Here is a 23,482-nt window from a genome sequence, read left to right on the forward strand (position 1 = left end):
AAGTTTTGCGAGCTGACAGCAGTTGGTGCCTCATCCAAGAGGCAGGGCTGAACGGTTGAATTTGCTTTGCTTGTGTTGGCCGTGCCAGTTGTGTCTTAGTAGAGCAGATCTTTTTCAGAGACCAGTGAACTTGGGATGTGCTGTCTGCTGTTTTCTTTTTCTTTATTTTCTATGAAATGCAATTATGTTGTAATAAAATACAATAATTAGAAAGAAAACTTTTTTCAAGATTAGCATAAGACTTTGGGGTGTGTAAACTGGAATGTTTTAGGAGCGTAAGAGAAGTTCAGTCAAATTGGTAAACCTCTAGGGTGTCCTAGATATTTAGTTACATGTCACTTGTGAGGTCTCTTCAGATTTCTGAAGGAAGATGCACACTTTAATTTCTTGGAACTCATGATTGTTAGCATCAAGGTCTGGAAAACACTTGAAACACCACATTGTTTCAGTGCTGGACTGAAATGGCCCAAGCCGTTGAGTGCAGTCCCATATAATTTGGCAACTGTGATAAGTGTCTGTTTTTGAGAAGCCTTCAGGGCATTCCCCAAGACCCTGTGGCAACCTTGAAATATATAGTAAAGATCCAACTGCAGAACGTTATGCCAGGTAAAGAATGGAGTGACTGCGACCATTGTATTTCTAAGAGCAGGATGCATGTTAAGTAAAATTCTGGATTATTCTCTAATGTGCCTCAGCTGTCACTCTGAACAGGTGGAAAAGAACCCCAAAGTTCCTCCTTGGCTGACCCAGAAGACTTGGACCAGAGCCAGACTGGACTATTAGTTTGCCCTCAACTTGAGAGCAAGAATTATCAGCCAGGCATTGGAGAAAAGCTGAATGCAGTGTATGGCTGATGCTCTTTAAAAGTAGTCAATCTCCACTGCCTCATAAAGAAAAAAAAATCTTTCTGGCTCCACAGATAATTATTAAAATCTTAAAATATCTGTATGCAATATAACTATGCTATAAGCTAATGAGATCATTTCTGCAGATACAACACAAAATTATGGCTTCTTCACAAAAAATTTACTAATTGGTTCTGTCCCTTCCAGAAGCTTACTACTTTGATTTTAAATCTGTTAAGATTTCTTTTCCCTCCTCCTTGTTTGTTTATTTTTGTGAAGACAATTCTTGTGTCTTTTGTCAAGTGATCAGAAAATTTGCAATGTCTGGCCCATTAAATTCATCTTATGTCCATTCTGTTCTCCCTTTAAGCTGCGTTAATAGTGTTATATTAAATTGAAATTGGTACAGGAAATGAAATACAGAATAGACTGTTATTATTTTACAGAGTAATCAGAATAAGCCTGGCTATTTTACTTGGAGAGTTTTTTTTTTTTTTTTTTTGACTTAAATCTGTTCAACTGTACAACTTCTTGCAAAGGTTCAGCAGAGAGGCATCCCCATTCCGTCACTGTTGGAGAGGTTGCCCTGTGGAACTTGGCATGGGTTGTTTTCACTAGCGCTGTTCAAGCCTTTATATTTTCATCTTGCTTGGTGGCTTCCTGAGCCAGATGGAGTTTCTCTCATCATCTTGCATTAACATGTTCACTTTGTGGTCATTCAAACTGTTAGAGTTCATAGCTCATGCTCTCTTTTTTTCCATCCTGTACTGCTTCCACCTGATGAATTCTCAGTTTATAGAAAAAGTTCTTGTTTCTTAAATGCTTCAAGTCATATGCTCTGCTATTAAATTACGTCTTCTAGCACTCTAGCTGTGCAAAACCATGGCCTCTTTTGTATAACAATGCAGTTGTCTTTGTACTGGAGATAGTTTCCATTTTTGATACACACGCAGAAATTTCTTGAGCACATACATAGTTCTTACTCTTTAGTTACTAATGAATTTTTGAAATTGAATCAGTATACTCAGCTCTGAGGATTGCTGCTAGTCACGTCTTTCTCTCATAATAATTTACAATTTTAATGTAACCTATTATAGTTTTGTCTTATTTTCTCAATTCTTACCTTATGTGTACTTTGAGAAATTTCCTATGGGATGTTGTATCAAACCTCTTATTTAAATTATATATAGACTAACTCTACTTAAAAGTGATGTCTAGTACGGTAGTAATCAAAAAGTTAGGCTATTTGGATATAAGCTGTCTTTGATACAAAGCATACTGTATTTATTCTATATTATCTATATGTTATCTATATTATCTATATATTCTATACTCAGTTTATTTCTTTGTCTTTACTGCTTACCTCAGTACTCTGGGCTTCAAACACTGTGTAGTAAAAGACAGGTTTATAAACACAGGTTTATAAACTGGTCAAGCTTAATATTAAAACCAGATAAGCTGTTTTTCCCACCCTAGCTAAAGGAGACAATTTCTTTGTCCAGTCCTTTTTAAAATGGCCTCTCCAGCTGTTTTATCATAATGCGATCCTTCTTTGCACCTCTTTCAATATGAGGTCAGGTTGGTTACATGGAGATAGATTTTTGTGAAACCTTTGAACAACCAGTGTGCCTTCCTGTCTCTAAAAACTTATCAGCCTTCTGAGTTTTACCTTATTTGCATGTTTGGGAGGATACCCGCATGTAGTACACACAAGAATGCTGCCAGTTGACCATCAAGATCTTTCTTTTCCTCTGTTGCTTTAGCTGATAACACCGCAACTTAAATTAGTAAGTCATTTCTAAATCTGCATGCTAGTTCTTCCTGCTTTGACACATCCAGTTCTTCTCGAATGATCCTCTCTGTTTTGGTGATTCTTCAGGATTTTTTGGTAGCAGCAAACTCTATTTTCTGTTTACTTAGTATGCCTACTTTTGATCCGTTTCAAGAGGATTATTGATTTAGGAATGATCTCAGAGCTGGATGTCTTTTTTTTTTTTTTTTTTTTGTCTTGTAGTATCTTAACTCTTGAGTTTTCCAAGTGCAGAAGACAACTTGAAGTACTCTTTATTTATTTATTTATTTTTTAAACTCACATTTTAGAAGTATGTCCTGTAGGTTGGGCTACTGTTTATGTTGGAGTCATCACAGAAGGAATGTTGTTGCTGAGCACACCTGTGGGGTTGAATGAAAATGTGTAAGTCTTACTCAGATTTATTTCAGGTAGTTGACTTGTTGATGTGACGTGTTAAGTCTAGTTGGCAGGCTCGTGTTGGGAGGGGGATGTGACATGCAGAGAAAAGTGACTGATGAAAAAGCAGTGCATATATGCATTATAATACAGTTTTTGTTTCAATTTGCATATTATCTTTTACTGATCATCTGAACTCCTGAAGTTGAAAAGCACTGAAAAGCTGATAATGTTTTTTTGTTACCTTTTCATAACTTTGAAAGATTGAGACATGTACTTTTATGTCAAAGGATCCATTCTTCTGGTTTTAGATATCTAGCTGTGACTCGAAGTATTACAAAAATTGTGCTGCAAGCTGCTGAGAGTCTTTTAGAATGCTGTAGTAATATTGTGCTTTATAAAAGTAATACAGTATTCAAACTGTATCGTAAAATCAAGAACAAACAAATGGGAATCATCAGTTAAACAGCAGAAGCTATCTCTGTGTTGATTTATTTCTGAAGTCAGTTGTTTCATTTAGAGCATGTCTGACTTGGTCTCTTCCTCGGGGAAACTGTTGAGGAAGAAATAGAAGTCTGAAACAAATGGCCGTTATTCATAGGCAACATGTTTGCCACTACTGTTATCTAATGTGACTTTTATTTAATCTTGTTGTTGTGAAGAAAATATGCCTTTCAGATATACAAGTAATGACTATTTTATCATAAAACCTTGAAGGGGAAAAGACCATCTGGATTATTGAGTCCAGTCATGTGGATTACCTGAGAGTATTGTTTTATAATCTCATTAATAAATTTAATCAAAATGTTTAAGTGCTACAGAACTTCCTACTTTCCCTGCTCCTTTTAGAATGTTGAAGACTGCTTCTCTTCAGTGGTATGTTAAGTTGACTAAAGTTGGCACAAACATTAGTATGTGTTGCAAAGCCTGATTCTACAGTTTTTTTTCTTCTTTCTTGTGCTCTTTTCTATGATGACTATTGCTGTAGAAATAAAATATCTGGAACACTCAACTATGGTGAGTAAAGAGTGATTATCTTCCTTATAGTGAGATACCCAATATACACAATAATCTTTGTGTTTTGGAGCCTGCGCTTAAGATAAAAGGTTTCATTTAGTGTTAGTATCTGTCCGTAAATATACAAAACTATGTGAAATGCCCCTGTGAACACCTGTGAAGAACAGGCCTATGAAGTGCTTCACTCTTATTATTGCTATGTATAACCAGTTTGTATGGTGTTCTCAAGCAGAAAAAAAAAGACGTGTAGCCGGAACCACAGAAACTGAAGTTTCGCTACCATTAGAGAATTTGAGAGTAATGTGTACTGTGCACTCTAAGAATTTGTGGAGAGTTTTAGGGAAGGAAACCTGGATTGGTTCCACAGCAGAAGTGCCAGGCTTCAATTGTATGAATCTTGAGACAGACTGTGTAGCAGATACAGGCATAGGTTATGATTTGTTACTAGAATTCAATCCAGAATGCACAGATACAAAATTAAGAATTGACAGAAAAATACTAGAGTTAAATTTTATGTTGAAACATAAGGGGAAATAGGTGTCCCATCTTGTAGTTCTGCTGAGATCATAGATGGTCTTTAGCGGCCTCTGCTGGTTTATTAACAGGAAATTAAGTAGTGAGAGAAAAGAGGAGATGTTTTTTTTTAGTTGTTTTAAGAAAGTGTTCTGCTAGGGAGATGATTGGGGACAGGAGAACTATATACAAAAATAACTGCATTGCCTGTAAGAGTTTGCGTCTTTTCTCCAGTCATTTCTCCTCCGTCTCTGGACTTGATCCTACAGCATGTTTAATAAGTCATACTGCATGGGATGGCAGACAGAACTGATATGGGAATATTGAACTTGCTGAATAGATACAGTAGTGATGTTTCTTTCAAATTAAGAAACACCTGAATTTCCTCTTTTGACGGTTGTCAGAGGAAACTGTTGAAAAATTTGTATGGAGGCAGAGGGATTGCAAGAAATTACAGACAGCAAGGTAAGTACTTGTAGTTTAGCTTCCAGAAAAAGAAAAAAGGACCTGCTTCTTGAGATGTAGTGTGCCTTCTGGAAGGGCAGGTTTGGAACTGTGGACAAGAGAGATGCTGTGTGTTGTTTGATGCTGTGATGTATGTCAAGAGGAACATGATGTGTATTCCTTGGGGAAGAGGGGGAAAGTGTGTGAGGGGAGGTGCTGGTCTTTGTTTTGTTTCTAAAGCAAAGTTTCACCAAAGGTACTTGGCATCTTTGTCAATCCCTGTTTGTCCTTCTTTCAAAATACAGACTTGCTGGAAAACTAACTGGACTATGGGAGAAGGCAGTGAGATTAGCAAGCACATTTAAAGCGTAGTTCTCATTAACTTGAAAAGTTGAGTGCTGAGCACTTGTGAAAATCAACATCCAGAGTTTCAAGGTTCATCTGGGAAGTAGAGGAAAGTTCTTTTGTTCCAGTCTGGGTTTTATGACTCATGAGCAAGAATAGTCCTTGCCCACAGATTTACAAGTAATAGATGTTAGATTGTTGTAGTTTTCCTTCCACATATGGAGCTATGTGAAGTGTTCTGCATTATTGTTTCTGCATGACCCTCCAGTGATCTGGAGAACTTCGGTAGCAACATCTTCAGGATTTTGTATGTTAAATAGTTGCTGGATTTTTGCAAGAGGGCTTGCAGTCACTTATGCTGTCTGCAGTAAGCAAAATGGGATCTGAACTGTGCATTTCCCTTGGGAGGCTGCAGAATCAGATAGTAGCTGAGCTACAGCTGCGGTCTCTGAACCTGATTCCCAGAGCTATTGCAGTGCTCGCTGCATGTTAGTGCTGCAAACCTGTCAGCCAAGGGGCAGGATGCCCTATGTGGCAGGCCCAATAGCTAGTACCTGATCCCTGGCCCCTTGTACTGGGCTGGCAGAATTCTTGTACTGCCAGTTTTAATAATAAAACATGCCCCCAGCATTTGAAGAAGGTATGAAGTCAGAGCGCTACAGTCTGTGAAGAGTGCCAGTGTGAAGAATTAGAGTGGACTTAGTAGTATTAGGAAAGCCCATATGTTTTCAGCTGATTTGAAACTGATGTGGTTGTTCCTGAATAGAGTTGTGGCTTTTTATAGACTGAGCTTTAGTTCCACAACTATGAAATGGTTAGGAAACATCCAAACCTACTGTGTAGAAATGTGTTTGTTTAAAATCAAAACTATCTTCCTGGAAGTGTTTAATGTCCCTGCTAGCTTTTTTTCAGGTGACTTGTGTAAGGGCATACTTCCAAAAGGTGTTGTCTTAATTGCTTGGAGTAGCTGCAAACAATGAAGGGACCTATAGTAGATGCATTTTCACAGAGCTGGAACTGCAGATGATATAGTGACAGTTACTGGTAGGAAAATCTTCCTGCTTTTTCAAGAAGACTGTGAGATACAAATGTGAGATATCAGTGGCCAGCAAAATTTATTTAGATATGAACATGTTAATGTACAATTCTAAATGACATACCTTTGTTAGCATTTACCTGCTCAAAGATGATGAGTTGTTTTCTGTAGGAGCTGGGAAACAGCCTGCTCTGCGTGCAGGTGTGAGCTTTGCTCTGGAAGGGAGACTTGCTGAGTCCAGATGGGTTAGTACAGTGAACTTAGAATTTCTGTGCAGGAACAGAAGAAAGGGCAGGCTAAGAGAATTGCAGATATCTTGAGACAGTGCTCAGGTTAGTGATGTAGGCTAAACTGTGAGGAGTGGAATTTTTGTTACAATATGCCTGAGGAAGGCTGATGAAGCCTTTAAAATGAAGCCCTGCAAGGCTGTGTCTGTACTGGTTAGTGACTTCTCTATTCCAGTCTTAGGTGTGGCTAACTAGCTCCTCTAAGGTATTAAGGAAAAATGTTTTCTCTTTCTTTCCAGCCCAACCCATCCTGCTCACTCTTTGAGTATGTTAGCACATTCTTTTTCAGAGATTTTTCAAGCAGTGGAGGAGCATTAGGTATGGCTATATATGAAGGACTTTGGCTTTGGCCATACCTATCAGATGCAGTTTTGTGCATCTTTCTGTGGATTGGTTTTAGTCAGTACCTTACTGCTTACTTTTCCCTTTAGGTAGCAAGATGGTGAAGTAGAGAATAGGCACATCCTAGCATAACAATAGAAACGAATGTTAATTTCTCTGGTTCAAAAGTGATGAAAACTTGATTGATCTTGAAAAGAAAAGGGCTATTTTGGTGGACTGTTAGGCCTATTGGATGTAGCTTAATGACTTCTGGTTCTTACAGAGTCTTTACTGGAGATGTGTGAGCAGAGAGATGGATCGAGATTGCCCCAGAACCTACTAGCTAGAACTACTACTTTCAGGGTAGCTTGTCATGCTGCACTGGAAAACTCCTTAGCATTTCTGTTATCTTGAATTGCCTGAGCAAATTTGCAACAAGGTTAATGGGGTTTCATCCCAAGGAGTGAAATTGTTTGTTCACTGTCCATGATGTGCTTGTTTCCATGACGATTGCATGGAAATATTCTGTTGTATTTGTGCATTCTTTAATCGTTGGGGTTCTAACTACTACAAAAATAAATAAATAAAAATATCGACTGGATATTGGATGCATATGATTCTTCCCAGAGAGATGTGTCGGTAAAATGCAAAGCAGTTTTGAGAGATTGCTAAAAGACACTTCTCAAACACTTTTTCATTTAATTTTTTTCATGTGATACGTGATTCCAGTAAAGCTTAAGCAATAGATTTGGTTAAAAAACATCATTTTTGTAATGTCTTTTATTTTTCATTTCTCATATAATTGGAGCTGTATTGAAACTGTAATTGAAAACTTTGCAGGTGCCTTTTTGTAAACCAAACATGGAAAGTTTCTGTCTCAAATGAGGTTTCAGATATTCATGTCACTGAAATATTTTAATTTCACATTGAGATAAAGGTATTGTTTAGATAACTTGTGAAATGAAAGCAGTTTTTCTCTCAGACCTAACACTTTTAAACTTGCTTTTCAGTCGACTGTTCAGCTGAGCAGTGTTTTATATGTCATAACTAACGCTACATGCGTTTGTAACATTGCATTAATGAAATATCACCTTCTTGGTGGTTGCAGATTAATTGGCAGCTGAAATATGGTGGTGTTGTGCCTACCAACAACTGTTTTCTACTTAAAAGTGTTTTGAACAAAGAAAGAGTAACACCTTGTAAAGCAGGCTGTTTACGTAGGAGCAGGACTATGGAAACAAGCAGTTACTGACTATCCTCATGAATAATCTGGCATAGTGCCCAGTAATTTGAATTGCCTTTGGTTGGGAAAATGCAACCAAGAATGATCTGTTAAAGAATGCGCTTTTAACTGTGCTGTATTGTAGATGCAAGCCTGGAGATACCCCCTCCTCCCTGGGCGTTGAGATTTCCATGCCTGTTGAAATTCGGCCTCAATTGAAAGGCTTTCTGAGTGTTTTTGGTTTGCTTGCAAATGAACTGCTACATTAGTGTCATTTTTTTTTTTTGTAGACTAAGAAATGAAAAGCAGCAAAATAAAACTTGTGTGAAATAAAGGAATCGAAACCTCCACAGTCACACCTCTACTCTACTATAGGAAAATACACACTTTGTTAGCTTTGCTTCATGGGAAAACTAATCTTCTATGTATGTTCAGGCATTCTTTCACATTCTGAACAATGTGTACAGTTTTAGTTTTATTATACGCTGTCCTGTCCCTTATTTTCGTTTCAAAGTAACTGTAAGCCCACAGAAATACATTTTTGACTTATGTATTTTGGTTTATTGCAGGAGTTGTGGGCAAAGTCCTGCAGGGTCTTGCTGTGCCACAAGGGGGCATTTTTGGTGCCAACTCTGCAACACTGGTCTATAAGGGCAGAAACGTGCTTCTGAATTTTGCCCTTTGGATGTGTTCATCTTGAAAATAAAATAGAAATGCTTTTTTACTTTGTTTCATAACTAAGAATAACTTAAAGCTGTTATAGTTTTCCCAGATGATGTGGAATCGATAATTTCATTTTTATAATCACATAAATTAATACACAATAAATTATGAATTATGCAGTATACTTATATAAAAATGTGTTTATATATTAATTAATACTGTAGTTACTTAAGGCCTAAGAAATGATCTGTTGATTTGGTATATGTTTACACAGAAAAAGTTGGCCAGTTAAGGAAAATATGCTTGGCCTATTTCCTTTTTAAGTCAAATACTTTTTAATAAGGTGGTTCAGTTTGAAAGATTATGGTCATAAATCAGTGTATCGGAGATGCTTGCCCCTTGTAGTGGGATGGGCCACAGTTTCTTACAGAAACCCTGAAGAGCCGTCTGTGGTCCTTCCTTAGGTTTGTGGATATCTGTATGCCATTATTCTATCATGTGAATGGGATATGCAAGCGATTGTTACGTGTATATATATGTAAAAGAGAGGGCATATACTCTTAGCAGTATGGAAATGTCTTCTGGCATGTGTTTGTCAGGTGAGAAGACACATTCCTGTACTTCAGTTCTTTGTCCTGACTCACAAAGTTGTCTTTGTTTTCTTTATCTCACAAAGTACAGGGGTTTTCCTCTGATAAGAGAAATGCAGAAGCCAGAATTGTTTTTTCAACTTGAAATACTTGCATTTTTGAACACTCTCAGGAAATATGAGAATAAAAAGCAGCATATTAACTAAATGAATTGTTCTGGCAGAGAAAATTTCTTGTCAGCTTACTAATCTTCAGTGGTTTTATGATCTCACTCAACATAGAACATAATTGTTGTGGATCTTGGTTTGTTTTTTTAGATCTGGCAATTTAAGCCTTGCTGAAAGCCTCATGCTTTCAGATTGATGAACCAAGCTTAGTATGAAGACATTTGTAAACACTAAAAAGATAACACTAAATATCTGGAAATGTGAAGCAAAAGCTCTCTGTAGCAAAATTTGGCTAGATTACACTTAATGTAGCTTTTGGCCAATATAATTAATGTTTAAAGTGAAACATAATGTATAGCTTTATTACAGACTTATTAGCCTCAAACTATTAAAATATTTTTAAGAATAAAAACAAGTATCAGTTATCTGTTCATGAAATTTGAAATGTCGGTAGCTTTATTTGTTTTCTTTTTGTCCTCTAGTGGAAAGAGGGGATTTGCAGTTGTGTGCTTTTTATTGACTTTTTTGCTGATAATTTGCATTCTAAAATATTATTCATAGGTAAAGTTTGTACTAAGTTGTGCCTGTAAAATTCCCTAGTGTGCTCTATACCTTTATGTTGTCGTTGTTGAGATATACAGCATCTCTGAATATTCACTTGAAGGATTGGTGAAGTATTTTGAATGCTTCATGTGAAGGTCTAGTAGCACCAATAGTTTTGTTACATCATTTAAAGCAATGTGAATGTTATTGTTAGATTTGGCATGGTTCATTATGAAAAACATTTAATCTTCTACTGAGGTGGTTCTGCTGTGTTTTTATTTTTTCATTTTGCTGCATTGTTTTCTGAAACTTAAGTTCTTTTGTGTGTGATGTGGAAGTTTGTGACTTGTTTGCTATCTATGAGATTGTTTCATATACTTCGCAAGAAATCTAATTAAAAAAAGATTTTAAAGGAAAAAAAAGAAAGTAAAGTAATGCATGTGCTTTGAAAGAGGAGGAGGGGGGAGCAAAATGAATACATCTTGGAAAAAAAAGATATCCTGAATAGACTTTTTCAGCTGCATAGTGCAGTGCTACTGTGTCGTCACAGCAATTGCATTTTGAGGTGCTGTGGAATTTTAATCTTGTTGGAATGAGAAAGCAGTGCATGTGCTGGTAATGTCCATTGTTTGCCTCCAAGGAACAAGACTGTAGTCACTAGAATTTATTAGCATTTGGATGGCAATTAATGCTGAAAGCTATTTTATGTATTTCTATTTTTAATTTTTTAAGATAGTTTTGGCATGCAAATGCAAACACTGTTAGTTAACAGGTAAAGCTCTATTCTTTTCACTGGGTTATGGGCTGTGGTCAAGTAGCTGGTGGAGATCTGGCTATATACATGCTTTTAATGAAATTCTTTCAGAATAAAAATGAATGCAGGCTGAGTGTACTCAGTCTTCGGTGCTTTTTGAATTCTTAGAGACTGTTCAAATAAGAAGTACTGTTGTAATTGGCAGCAAGTAATTATTTTGAAAGTCATAATTAAGGCTTTGCTTGTATTGCTCATGGAATCCCAAACATTTTCCTTTATAAATTCTGCTATAAATTGGCATAAACTTCAGGGGAGGGTTGTAGAAGTCCACAGGTACACACCTACGCAACAGATGTGCTCGCCTGCAGATACGTACCTGACTTGGATGTCTTACTGCCTATAAAATACTCCAGAAAACTTTATGTTCTAAATCTGGATTCTGGGAGTGCTGACAAGTTGTGCTAACTCTATTTAAAAGCAAACATTCCCTCCCTCTCCCCATACATGTACATGTATAAAGGAGAGGACTTTTACATCAACACACAACTGCAAAACTTGCGTCCATATGCATGGATAAAGGCCACACTGAATTTGTGGAAACAAGATTGGAAATGTCTTGTAAGAAGTCGTGTTCTGAGTGGGGAGGTGTTACAAAGGTACTGCTAGTAGTAAATATATGCAGGGAGGATCTATCCAGCAACCAAACAGAAGATTCCAGGGAAGTTCTGTTAAAACTCCAATAATTCAAACTGGTAAAGCCCTTGGCCCCTCAATAAAGAGCCTGTTGTGCTCTGAAGTATTTGTAGTCAGCCTTCTTCACCAGACAATGATAGTATTTTGTTTGTATGTGTAATGTGTAAATAGTGCTTTTAAAATAACCATGTTTAACTTCTGATGCCTTTAGAATGGCTTTGGGGCTTTGGTGAATAGTATCTTCAGCTAGTATGAATTACTATCTAGCAGGTTTTGCATTTTTGACTGAATATTTTTCATAATACTTTTTTAATTTGGCACTAGCTTATTTGGAAAAGCACTTACGGAAACATATTCTACATCATACATGCTTTAAAACTTTAAACTGTTAGAAGAATGGATGATACTTTTGTATGGGTTTGGAGATGGATTATCTGTATTACGTACAAAGAGACCTCTTTAGTCTCTGCTGGACTTCTAGGTTTGCCATATGACTAGACTTGGAAAAAATACAATAGGTAACAAAGTAGGACAACATTTGAGGATATAACTAAAGCAGACTTGGTTCATGTTTTAAAGACTAGGCCAAATCTGGCGTGTTAACTTGGCCATGATAGACATGTTCTTCTATTCATACTGTATGTTGCCATTCTATTGTAGACAAAACAGTAATACGGAGGAAAGTGCTTCACCAAAGTTGTCTTACTCTTGTAACATGATCTATAGCATCATATGATACTTGAGAAGGAAAAGGCAAGGGAGAAAAGGCTTATTTAACCTGGAAATGTCTAGCTGTTTGACTTGGACAAAGCATCTTTTGAGTACGTTTCTTAAAATATACAAACAGTTTGCAGTTTTTGCATTTAAGCAAATTATTACCGTAGCACGGTAATAAAACAACTAATAGCATGGTATATTTCAATCTGTAAAGTTTCTCCTTTAAAAACGATGAGGTTAATAGAGTTGATAAAGCTAGTAAAAGTTGTATTTTGTGGTACTCGGCACAATGTTTTATCTGCATGTTCTTGTTATATTTGACACAAAATAACATAACTGTAGTGTCTACTAGGGTACATATATTATCATAGATGAGCCAGTTGCATTAACTGGATTGTTTCCGTGATGTTTTAAAAGAAAAAAATTTTGAAATATAACAGGTAGTGTCTTGATTGTTAGATCAATAAAAGGATTATTTGATTATGTTTAAGCTGACCATCTTGACAGTATGTTTTTGGAATATGAAATTTCTTTGGCAGTTAATGTCCAAATTTATCAACCATTTTGTGGCTTTTTTTAGGCTTTTTGGTTTTAAGTTAATGAAAAGAGATGATGGAATGTGCATTCCTTTTGAATCTTGCCAGAGTAGAGCTTCTGTCGTCACTAAAACGGATCATTGTTGTTGCTGTTTATTTGTGAAGAATATGACATTTCTCACGTAATAATATCTTTGCCTGAAATTTTGTAGGAAGATTACTTGTTTTTGTGAAAATGCATTTAATTTTTTTATGAAAGACTTATGTAAACCCTCATCTTGACAAAAGTCTAATTAGTGTGTTTTACAGTAGTACCGATATAGTATTTAATTCTTGCTCCCTTTTAACATCACTGTAGTGTGCTTGCTGTTTCGTGCGTGAAGAATTTCAAGATTTGTATAGTTGTTACTGTAGCTGATATTTAGTGTGACCTTAAATTCAGTTGAATTACGTGACTATAATTAAGTCTCATTATGTGTGCCTCCCAAGTTCCATTCAATTATCTGGCTTGTAATCCTCCACAAAAGTAGTGGAGATACTGTATTCAGCAGCTACTCAGAGGAAGTGCAGGAATGTGTGAACAGTGATCGGATTTTTCTTGGCAAGTGCGGAAGCTCCGTGGCCAGTACAGTAGCCTCCAAGATAAGAAAGCCGAGAATGTGACCAAGAAGGAAAAAATATCAGTAAGTCAAAACAGTTATTGCCCAAGGCTAAAGGTAGAGGAAAATATATAAATATAAGTACACTACAAAATGAAAGATGTTTTATAGCATCTTTGTAGCATATAGGTGTTTTATTTCTATCCGTTTCATGGATACGGATTTGCCCATTGCATTCTCAAAGTAAGCAATGAAGCAGTGAACTTTTATATAAAAATCAAAGCAATATTTTTAATTTTAGAACTTTGTCACACCTCTAACCAAGACATGGAACTTCAAACTACACTTTCGAGAACCAGCTACCCTACCTACCAGCGTAAAGCCAGCAAGTCCTCCTTAATTCTGGTTAAGGAGGTGTCGTCCTTGTGGACCACCAGAATGGTGTCATCCATTGTGATGGGATTGCTAACAAATTATCCTATTTTTGTAAAAGCCTATAATAAATGGAATGAGGAACAGAGAAAAAGAAAATACATCTGCAGATCTTAATACACATTTTTTAGTTTCCTTTTTTTATGAAACTTAGATAAAATATACCGATCTACTTTCATTAACAAAGACTGGAAAATAAATTGTCAATCTCTATTTTAAATATTATTTTAGTATAGCTATTATTTTAAACATTTCTTACTGATTAACAGTAGGTGAGACTATTTTCTTTATTAAATGATCATTTGACTTGATTTAACAGTTTTGCATACTGTTCACTCATTTCAGAGTGCATAATACTCATTTCATGTGGAAATTCAGTCTTATGTGTATTAAGGGTAATCGTCTGCCACATTTCAGTTGATCGATTTTTACCGTGTTTGCTAGTGCTGTTAACCTTTCACTGTTTGCTGTTTACCTTTAAAATAAATGAAAAGGAAAATCAGAGAGTTATGGAAAGGCTTATCTAGACTCTTGCTGTTACTGTGGATCGCATTTGATTCTTGCAATGTTGAGTTTTGGGAGACTTCTGTGGATTTTGATGTATTGATAGAATTTTAAAGAGTTAAAGGTGCATTTTGATATTTTGTTGCCTTCTATAATGCCTTGAACAAGACTGCTGAAAATGCTCATCACCACCCTCTGGCAGAGCTCACAGGGTGGTGATCAGCGGTGCAGAGTCTAGTTGGAGGCCTGTGGCTAGTGGTGTCCCTCAGGGGTCAGTCCTCGGTCCAGTCCTGTTCAATTTATTCATCAATGACCTGGATGAAGGCACAGAGTGCTCCCTCAGCAAGTTTGCTGGTGATACCAAACTGGGAGGAGTAGCCGATACCCCAGAGGGCTGCGCTGCCATCCAGAGGGACCTGGACAGACTGGACAACTGGGCGGTGAGAAACCTCATGAAATTCAACAAGGTCAAGTGCAAGGTCCTGCACCTGGGGAGGAATAACCCCAGACACCAGTACAGGCTGGGGACTGACCTTCTGGAGGGCAGCTCTGCAGAGAGGGACCTGGGTGTCATGGTGGACAAGTTGACCATGAGGCAGCAGTGTGCCCTCGTGGCCAAGAAGGCCAATGGGGGCCAGGGGTGCATTAAGAAGAGCGTCTCCAGCAGGTCGAGGGAGGGGATCCTGCCCCTCTACTCAGCCCTGGTGAGGCCACATCTGGAGTATTGTGTCCAGTTCTGGGCCCCACAGTACAAGAGGGATGTGGAGCTGCTGGAGAGAGTCCAGCGCAGGGCCACAAGGATGATCAGGGGCCTGGAACATCTGCCCTATGAGGAGAGGGTGAGGGAGCTGGGCCTGTTCAGCCTGGAGAAGAGAAGGCTGAGAGGGGATCTGATCAGTGTCTATAAGTACCTCAAGGGAGCCAGTGAGGAAGATGGTGCTGGCCTCTTTTCAGTGGTGGCCACTGATAGGACTAGAGGAAATGGCCGGAAACTGAAACATCAAAAATTCCATAGGAACTTAAGGAAAAATTTCTTAACAGTGAGGGTGACAGAGCACTGGAACAGGCTGCCCAGAGAGGTTGTGGAGTCTCCTTCTCTGGAGATCTTCAAAACCCACATGGACGCAGTCCTGTGCCACGTGCTCTAGGTGACCCTGCGTGTGCAGGGGGGTTGGACTAGGTGACCTCTAGAGGTCCCTTCCAACCTTAAGTGTGGTGTGATTCTATGAAAATGTCTTCTTAGTATTCCTGCCTAAAACTTGCTACTATGAGTTCTCCATCTACTTTTCCAACAGCTTGTTTTTCCCCCATTAAATTTCTCAACTATTCCTCTGACCCCATTAAGTTTTTTTTTTTTTTTATGACTTTTGTAATTCTTTTAAAGTTTCACTAGCTGCAATTAGCCAGGTTCAGTGAGGCCCATATTTCTTTGTTTTCCACTGACGAAGTGGATGATTAGCTTGGATACTGATATTTAGAGATGAGAGTTAAATCCCACATCATAGCTTAAGAGAAGGCTTAGTGTGCAGCTGCTTTCTGGAAGCTCACCCTCCAGCCAACATCTGGTTGATGATAGTTCTCAGTACAGAACTAGTCAAGTTGCTTACTCTGTATCTCTTCTGGGTTAAGAATGCTTCTTAAGGTGCTGTCAGTATAGTTCTTAAAACCTACTTGCTGATTTGGTCCCCAAGAGGAGATCTTGTGAGCCAATATTTTCAGTTTCATCATGGTCCAGGTTCATATTGGTTTGATGGAGTCTTGAGAACTTTATAAGAGACAGTATTGTTACCATTCTAAAAATTAGAATATTATTCTTTCAAAATGGATATTTATTCCTCCTTTGTCATGATTCCAGGGTTTTAGTCATTTCACTGAGATGTTCTTTGGAATTAATCAAGATTTTGATTTTAAAATAGAGTCTGAACACAGATTCAGATGCTTTTCAATGTTCAGTTTCTCTCTAAAATGTATTCCTGGTGCATACAATTAAGTTATTCAACTTATTTTTGTTTATGACAATAGCTGTTATGAATTTAGAATTGCAAACAACTGACCAAATACTGTTGGCAGGAACATCTAACAGACAGAATTCATTGGTCAGAAAATACATGAATTAAAGGATTGGGGATATAGCAGGATCTATTCTGAAAGTAGGATTATAATAACATTCTTTCCTTCAACATGTGCCTGTTAACCTTTTTTTTTTTTTTCAGATTGTAGAATGAATGGGGAGCAGAATCAAGATTTTTGAAAAACCAACCTTGGGTACTTTTGTACTTTTGCTTTCTGTTTGGAACCCTTTGAATCAGCTCCCCACGCCTCATCCAAAGTGCATGTATTGTATTTTTACAAATGTGTCACAATTTTTACAAATGTTGGCCTGAACATTTCCTGGTTACTTTTTAAAACTTGGCAGAAGAGGTGCTTCGTAGAATTAGCTGCTGTCACCAGTCATTATTACGTGTTTTTGCTTTCCATATCATTAAAGGTCTGATCTAAAGCTTGTTGATTTTGGTGAGCTTTGAGTTAATGTGTAGCTCAGTTACAGAAGCCAATTAATTCTTCTCCACTGTCACTAGAAGCTGAAGGTGTGAAGTTCCTTCTTGACTGCTGTGGATGAGGTGAACCAACTAGCTAATAAAGTTTCATGCGATACATTAAACCATCAAAAAATGAGCTGTCAATGAAAGGGATACTAAAATTTCCCCTGTATCTTTCCTTCACAGCCCTTTACTCACCAGCTCTGAAACAACTGAGCAGCAACATGATCACTTTTTTGATTTAGCTGAAAAAGAAAACATTCCTGTGAGACATCATTTGCCTTTCACCCTGCTGCATGGCTGCACAAGTGTTAGTGTTGGTGCAAGAGAAGCATTTGTAAAGGCAGGAGGCGAGACTGTTCATTTCATTAGCATTTGGACATTAATTGGGTATAATATTCTTAGAAAGTGGCAGTGAAAATGCATGATAAACGGGAATTGAGCAGCACTCATCTTTAGAAGTTGACTTCCCAAGAGACTAAGCATTCCCTGAGATTTGGCAATAGCCAAAGGATGAAGGATTTATATGCATCCTATTTGAAGTAGTTGGCTTGATTTGATTCTTCTTTAATATTTAAAACATTAAGTTCCTTTAGTCTTAGTTCCTTTCATCTGATCTTAACTTTTTTACCCTGTCATGTTGCTGAGAAAAACTACAATGGCTCCAAGTAGCTGCAAACAATGTCTAATTAAAACAAATCAATATTGCCTGTGAAAGGTTACTTTAGATTTCATGTGAACTTTGAAATGAAGTTGATATGCCGGAAATCCTGTGGGAGAGCTAGGAAAGCTTAATAATTTGTTAGGTGACATCTATTTTTAAGCTTTATTGAAAAAGTTGCAGGCTTTTGCTCAAAAATTTCAAGTGGGCAGTTTAGAAGGACATTTAGATAACAAGGGTATTATGAGTGTATACAGATATTCTCAACTTTAACATATAACTTGGATTTTAAAGTACCTTTTATGGAGACTTGAGTATTGTGTAAGAATGTGCAGACCTTTAGGCATGCTTGCTGTTGTGTTCTGATACACGCTTCTGCTACATAGACAGTTATGTTTTGTGAGATCAGGAATCTGGGTAAATTTCCTTTTCCAGATCCTGAAAAAGTGGTAAGACATTATTTTGGAGCATAGAGAGTTACTTTAATTTGGATAACTTTGTCTTTTTTTTTCCTTTCCAAACAAGAAATACAAAAGGAACATTCAAGTTTACAGCTCTGGTGGGAGGATGTGGTTTGTGTAGGGACACCATGTACATTCCATTTCATGGAATGTGATATGTCATTCAACAAGTTGTTTTACTTAACAGCTTCTTGAAAGTCCAGTTTAATTTTAAAGATATATGCAGTGAGAGTTTCCTACTGTTCACCAAAATATATTTATTGCCAAGATATGAAATGGGTTTGTGCTGCTGCAGAATGTTCTCCAGGTATTTCTGGCCTAGACCAAATTACAGGAGACATGTTTCCATGTATGCCGGTAAGCAGAAGGATTACCTGACCATGTATACTTCCTGGTAAGAAAGTGGAAATGATTCATTTGGATAAGTCACATGAATTGTTTTTTGTTCCTTAAATGTTTACATTGGCTTGTTGAAAATTGTAGTTAATTTGTAGTCTGCTACTTATGCTACTACGGTTTTATTAGCAGAGCTCTAAGAAGAAAGCCTGGTATTAGGTTTTTTTCTAATCTTTTTGGTGTTAACTTGATGCAAAAATATTTTCACAAATAGCAAACTTGTATTTCTAAATTTCTAAGGTGAATTTGGATGTTATCCTATTTTTATTTCTTAATGAAGCCCAACAAAAACCATAGGAAATGTTTTGATTTTTTTCTCTCTAATACAGTTTACCAAAACATTTGTTTAAGTAAGTTTTGAGAGCTCTATTTGACAAAGTATGTCAAACTTGCAGTTTTGGGGAGGGAACTGGTGACAAGTAACTCTCTATTCAGAAAGTATTTCTATATATGGAAATGAATAAGTATTGGTTATATGTCATTGAGAAATGATTGCAGATTTAAGCTCCAAGATAACAGTTGTGAGGATTTCTAAATAGTGGATTACTGATTAGTTTAACAGTAGTATTTGTTTTTAAAAGAACAGCTTTTCTAAAGATGTGCCTGTCATGCACTAGAAATATCAGATTGTAATTAATCCAAGATTATGATGATAGTAGGTGCCTATTTTGATGAGAAGTTCAAGTTTTCAGTATTATAAACAGTAGCTCAGAAAGAATTGTATTAATTAAAATACCAAACTACTGAATGGTTTCATTGAAACAGTGGTTTGGATGAATGTATAGATGATAATCTATGGGGCTATATGTTTAACCGCACTGTTAATATTTAAATCAGAGGAAATTATTATACTATTGGTAGTTCTGCTCTCTGCCAGCATAATCATGATTAAAAACAAACAAACAAAAAAACACTTCTTGTTTTCTCTTGGGAAGCTATTCCTGGCATGAACTCATAATTTTTCTGCAGTGTTGTAGCAGACAGGCAAATAAAAATACTGTGGTTCCATCTCTGCCCTTCACAGATTACTTTCTTCAGGACTGAATGCTAATATTCTGGCACCTTCTTATAAATGATGACAGGCAATGGCTGCTGTTGGTGATCTGAGTGAAAAATGAAGTTAAGGAGCAGCTTTATGACAAAAAAGATTGTTTTTCTTGCAAGGTGTGCAGTGTAGATTACGCAGTCTTCTTTTCATAACCTTTCTCTGATGAAAATAGACGGTGTAGAACTAAATTTATTCAGCTAAATGTCACCAAGTTGATTTGATACTTAAGTAAATTGCATTTATGTTACTCCCAACCATAATGGTCACAGTTTTTGGAATTTGATTCTGTACTGCTTTGCTATGTTAGAATCATAATAGAAGGGTTGTTTGGGGAAAATCTGAGTGATGCAGATTCTTGAATCTGTAAATGTAAGACAGGCTTTTAAATAAAAAATAAACTCTCTTCCTTTCCCTTAAGTTCTTACTCTGCCTGGAGTTGTTTGATTATGCTGATTAAATAAGACAATACTGCATCTAACGCTCCATTAGAATTACCTATAGTTTTCCAGTTCTTTTTTATAGATAAACCAAACATAGCAAGAACAACTCAGTACCAGGAAATGTATTTATTTTCTACAGTTAATTTAACGTAGATATTAAAATAGGTGAAGCATTATCACTACAGCAGGATTGGATTCAGTTACTTTCTTTTCAAGAATCAACTGTTAATTTCGTTACAACTCTTTATATTCATTTGTAGTTCTCAAAGCTTAGAAAGGTGCTTATCAATGTGATTCCTGTAATTTTCTTCTGACTTTGGAGCATGTGGGATCATGATGCTTACAGAGAAAGATCAGAGGAGTGGAAAACAAACAAGATGTAATGCAGAGCCTGACTTGTTAGGATGAGTTTGAGCTTCTTCTCATGAAAATTGGGTTATTTTAAATACTTATGTTCTATGCTTATGATAATAGCATGTAAGACAAACTATTTTAATAGGTAATCTTAATAATGCAAGATTATGCTGAAATTTCAGAACAGCTTTTTCAAGTAAGGAAATTTTGGTTATTCCTCATTCTGCTTCCTTGCTTTTTTTCACCCATCTGTGTTTGTAAATCCATTATGAATTTATGCTGTGTATAGCCTACTCATTTGCAGCATGGATACTGTGCATTTGTTTTAATATTCCTTATGCTAATACTTAATCATCAAAATGTTAGTTCGGCATTTTGTCCTCTACAAATGTATATGTAGTAAGAGAACAGTGCTGGTTCTGACAGCTCATTATGCTAAGTGTAAAGCAAAAACATAATTTATCATCAGTTCCACCCTAGTGCTGCTGTTGCAAAAACACTAAAACTGTCTTGTGGGATTTGTTATCTGCTGTCACCACATATATAACATGTACATTCATATCGTAACTGTATATATTTTGCTTGTTAAACCATATTCTCTCATAGATCGGTATTCTGAGAGGTTTTATGGCTTCAGAGGTACAGCAAAATGCAAAATGCTTACTGGTATTTACAAACAAATGTGAAGTTGGCAAATTTACCATGACTTTTTTTTTCTTGATTTTTGTATACAACAAGCAGTTACCTGTAAGCATCTGTTGACTCAATGAGTCAAGTCCTTTTCATCACATTGTGTAAACGCTTTCATGGATTGATTAATCTTCATTTTAACAATGTCTTTTTGTTTTGCTTTGTTTTTCCATTTTCTTATTAGCAGATTGTCTTGGGAAGGAATCTTGGGTGTTCTGTTTTAAGTTTCGGGTTGTATATCCTAGGGCCAATATTGTATCTGCTATTCTCCTGCCATCCACATTGTCTGATGTAGATTAATTTTCTTCCACAGATCAATCCTGCGCTCCACAAAACAGGGTGTTAAATATGCTCCTTGTTAATGCGCGTCTGCACTGTACAGTGCATTGGGTACCATGTCCAGCTGATACATAACTGTGCAGTGCAATGGAAGTCAGGGGCATTCACTTTTAGCCAAAAGCAGAAAGCCTTATCTGTATGATGTTTTGTCCGGGCTATCAGATCTGTTGTGCAGTTGCATTTTTAGTCAGTCTGGTTCAGGCACTTACTTGGCTGTTTAGCTCACATTTTTCTACCTTGTCCTGTGTTTTACAAAATAGATGTGCCTTATCTTGTTGCAAATGACACACTGCTTGTTGGGTCCTGATCTGTTTCCCACATTGTACAAGTCCTTCTTTTCACATGTAACTATTTGATATTTTTTTTAAACGTGGATAATAGAGAGTTGTGCATGATATTCTTGATAAAGTGTTACTGAAACTCTTATCGTTAAAGACTGCTTAAATTACTACTTGTCTCTTCTAGAAATACCTATTCTAATGTATCCTCTCATTAAATGTTGTCTCTCACTGCTACATTACAATGGTGGCTAATGGTAGAGAGCCTCCAGCTTACTGCATCAGTTTACTGTCAGACATGCATTATGCGTTTTCTTTGTACTTCCTTACTTTCAGTGTTAGGTCATGCTTTGGATCTAATTTTTAATGCTATCCTCCTTGCTTTTTAAATCTGCTGAGTTTTCTGTTGCTCTTGTTTGATGAAGTAATACATAGAGAAACCTTTTGCCTGATACTTGAAGAGAATTTCTTCATGCTATATTTATTACACTGTTATGTCTCTATAAAGGTAGTATTTTCTGTTACAGTGGGAAATTTTCATTACGTGACCATCAGAAAACCAAATTACTAGTTTGAGAATGAGACTCTGGCCTTACAAATGCATCTTCGTGTGTGGGTATACTTGCTTGTTCATTTTGATTGAAAGGACAGGCTATCATGCAGTTCATCTTACTCTTTGTCAGTTGGTTTTAAGCTCTTTTGTCACAATATCGTAGAATCACAGAATGCTCAAGGTTGGAAGGGACCTCTAGAGGTCACCTAGTCCAACCCCCCTGCACACGCAGGGTCACCTAGAGCACGTGGCACAGGACTGCGTCCAAGCGGGTTTTGAAGATCTCCAGAGAAGGAGACTCCACAGCCTCTCTGGGCAGCCTGTTCCAGTGCTCTGTCACCCTCACTGTTAAAAAATTTTTCCTTAAGTTCCTGTGGAACTTTTGGTGCTTCAGTTTGTGGCCATTACCTCTCGTTCTATGAGTGGCCATCACTGAAAAGAGGCCAGCACCATCTTCCTCACTGGCTCCCTTGAGGTACTTATAGACACTGATCAGGTCCCCTCTCAGCCTTCTCTTCTCCAGGCTGAACAGGCCCAGCTCCCTCAGCCTCTCCTCATAGGGCAGATGTTCCAGGCCCCTGATCATCCTTGTGGCCCTGCGCTGGACTCTCTCCAGCAGCTCCACATCCCTCTTGTACTGTGTAGCCCAGAACTGGACACAATACTCCAGATGTGGCCTCACCAGGGCTGAGTAGAGGGGCAGGATCACCTCCCTCGACCTGCTGGAGACGCTCTTCTTAACGCACCCCAGGATCCCATTGGCCTTCTTGGCCACGAGGGCACACTGCTGCCTCATGGTCAACTTGTCGTCCATCACGACACCCAGGTCTTTCTCTGCAGAGCTGCTCTCCAGAAGGTCAGTCCCCAGCCTGTACTGGTGTCTGGGGCTATTCTTCCCCAGGTGCAGGACCTTGCACTTGGCCTTGTTGAATTGCATGAGGTTTTTCACCGCCCAGAAAAGAGGTGCTGCATTGGCCGGGAATCGAACCCGGGCCTCCCGCGTGGCAGGCGAGAATTCTACCACTGAACCACCAATGCGTGCGCATGACCATGCATATGACCATGAATATTTCATTATGTGTTTGAGCAAGCTCCTTGCTCAAAATGCTGGAAGTCATGGTCTCTAATTACATCTGAGTAATTCTTTCATATAAGTTCATTGACTTCATCATGTTTCTGGAATTAAACTCATGTTTCTTAAGGAAAAAAAGCTGTAAATTAGCACAGGAGTCATTATTTTGTCACTATGATACAATAGTGTATACACAAATTACATAAGTGTGGCAAACTCTAGATTTTAGACTGA

At 37.4% G+C, this 23,482-nt stretch overlaps 1 protein-coding gene and 1 non-coding gene across 2 annotated transcripts in view; one reads left to right on the plus strand and one right to left on the minus strand.

The window, feature by feature from the left end:
- The window catches only part of PLEKHA7 (pleckstrin homology domain containing A7), a 113,774-nt gene that overhangs the window by 1,137 nt on the left and 89,155 nt on the right, over positions 1-23,482 (plus strand). The window lies entirely within an intron of this gene.
- Positions 23,144-23,214, minus strand: TRNAG-GCC (transfer RNA glycine (anticodon GCC)). The gene has a single exon. It is a non-coding gene; the product is annotated as a tRNA-Gly (tRNA).

Source organism: Tinamus guttatus, unplaced genomic scaffold, assembly GCF_059628265.1.
Source record: "Tinamus guttatus ecotype Peru unplaced genomic scaffold, ASM5962826v1 Tinamus_guttatus_pri_ptg000524l, whole genome shotgun sequence".
Classification (NCBI taxonomy): Eukaryota; Metazoa; Chordata; class Aves; order Tinamiformes; family Tinamidae; genus Tinamus; species Tinamus guttatus.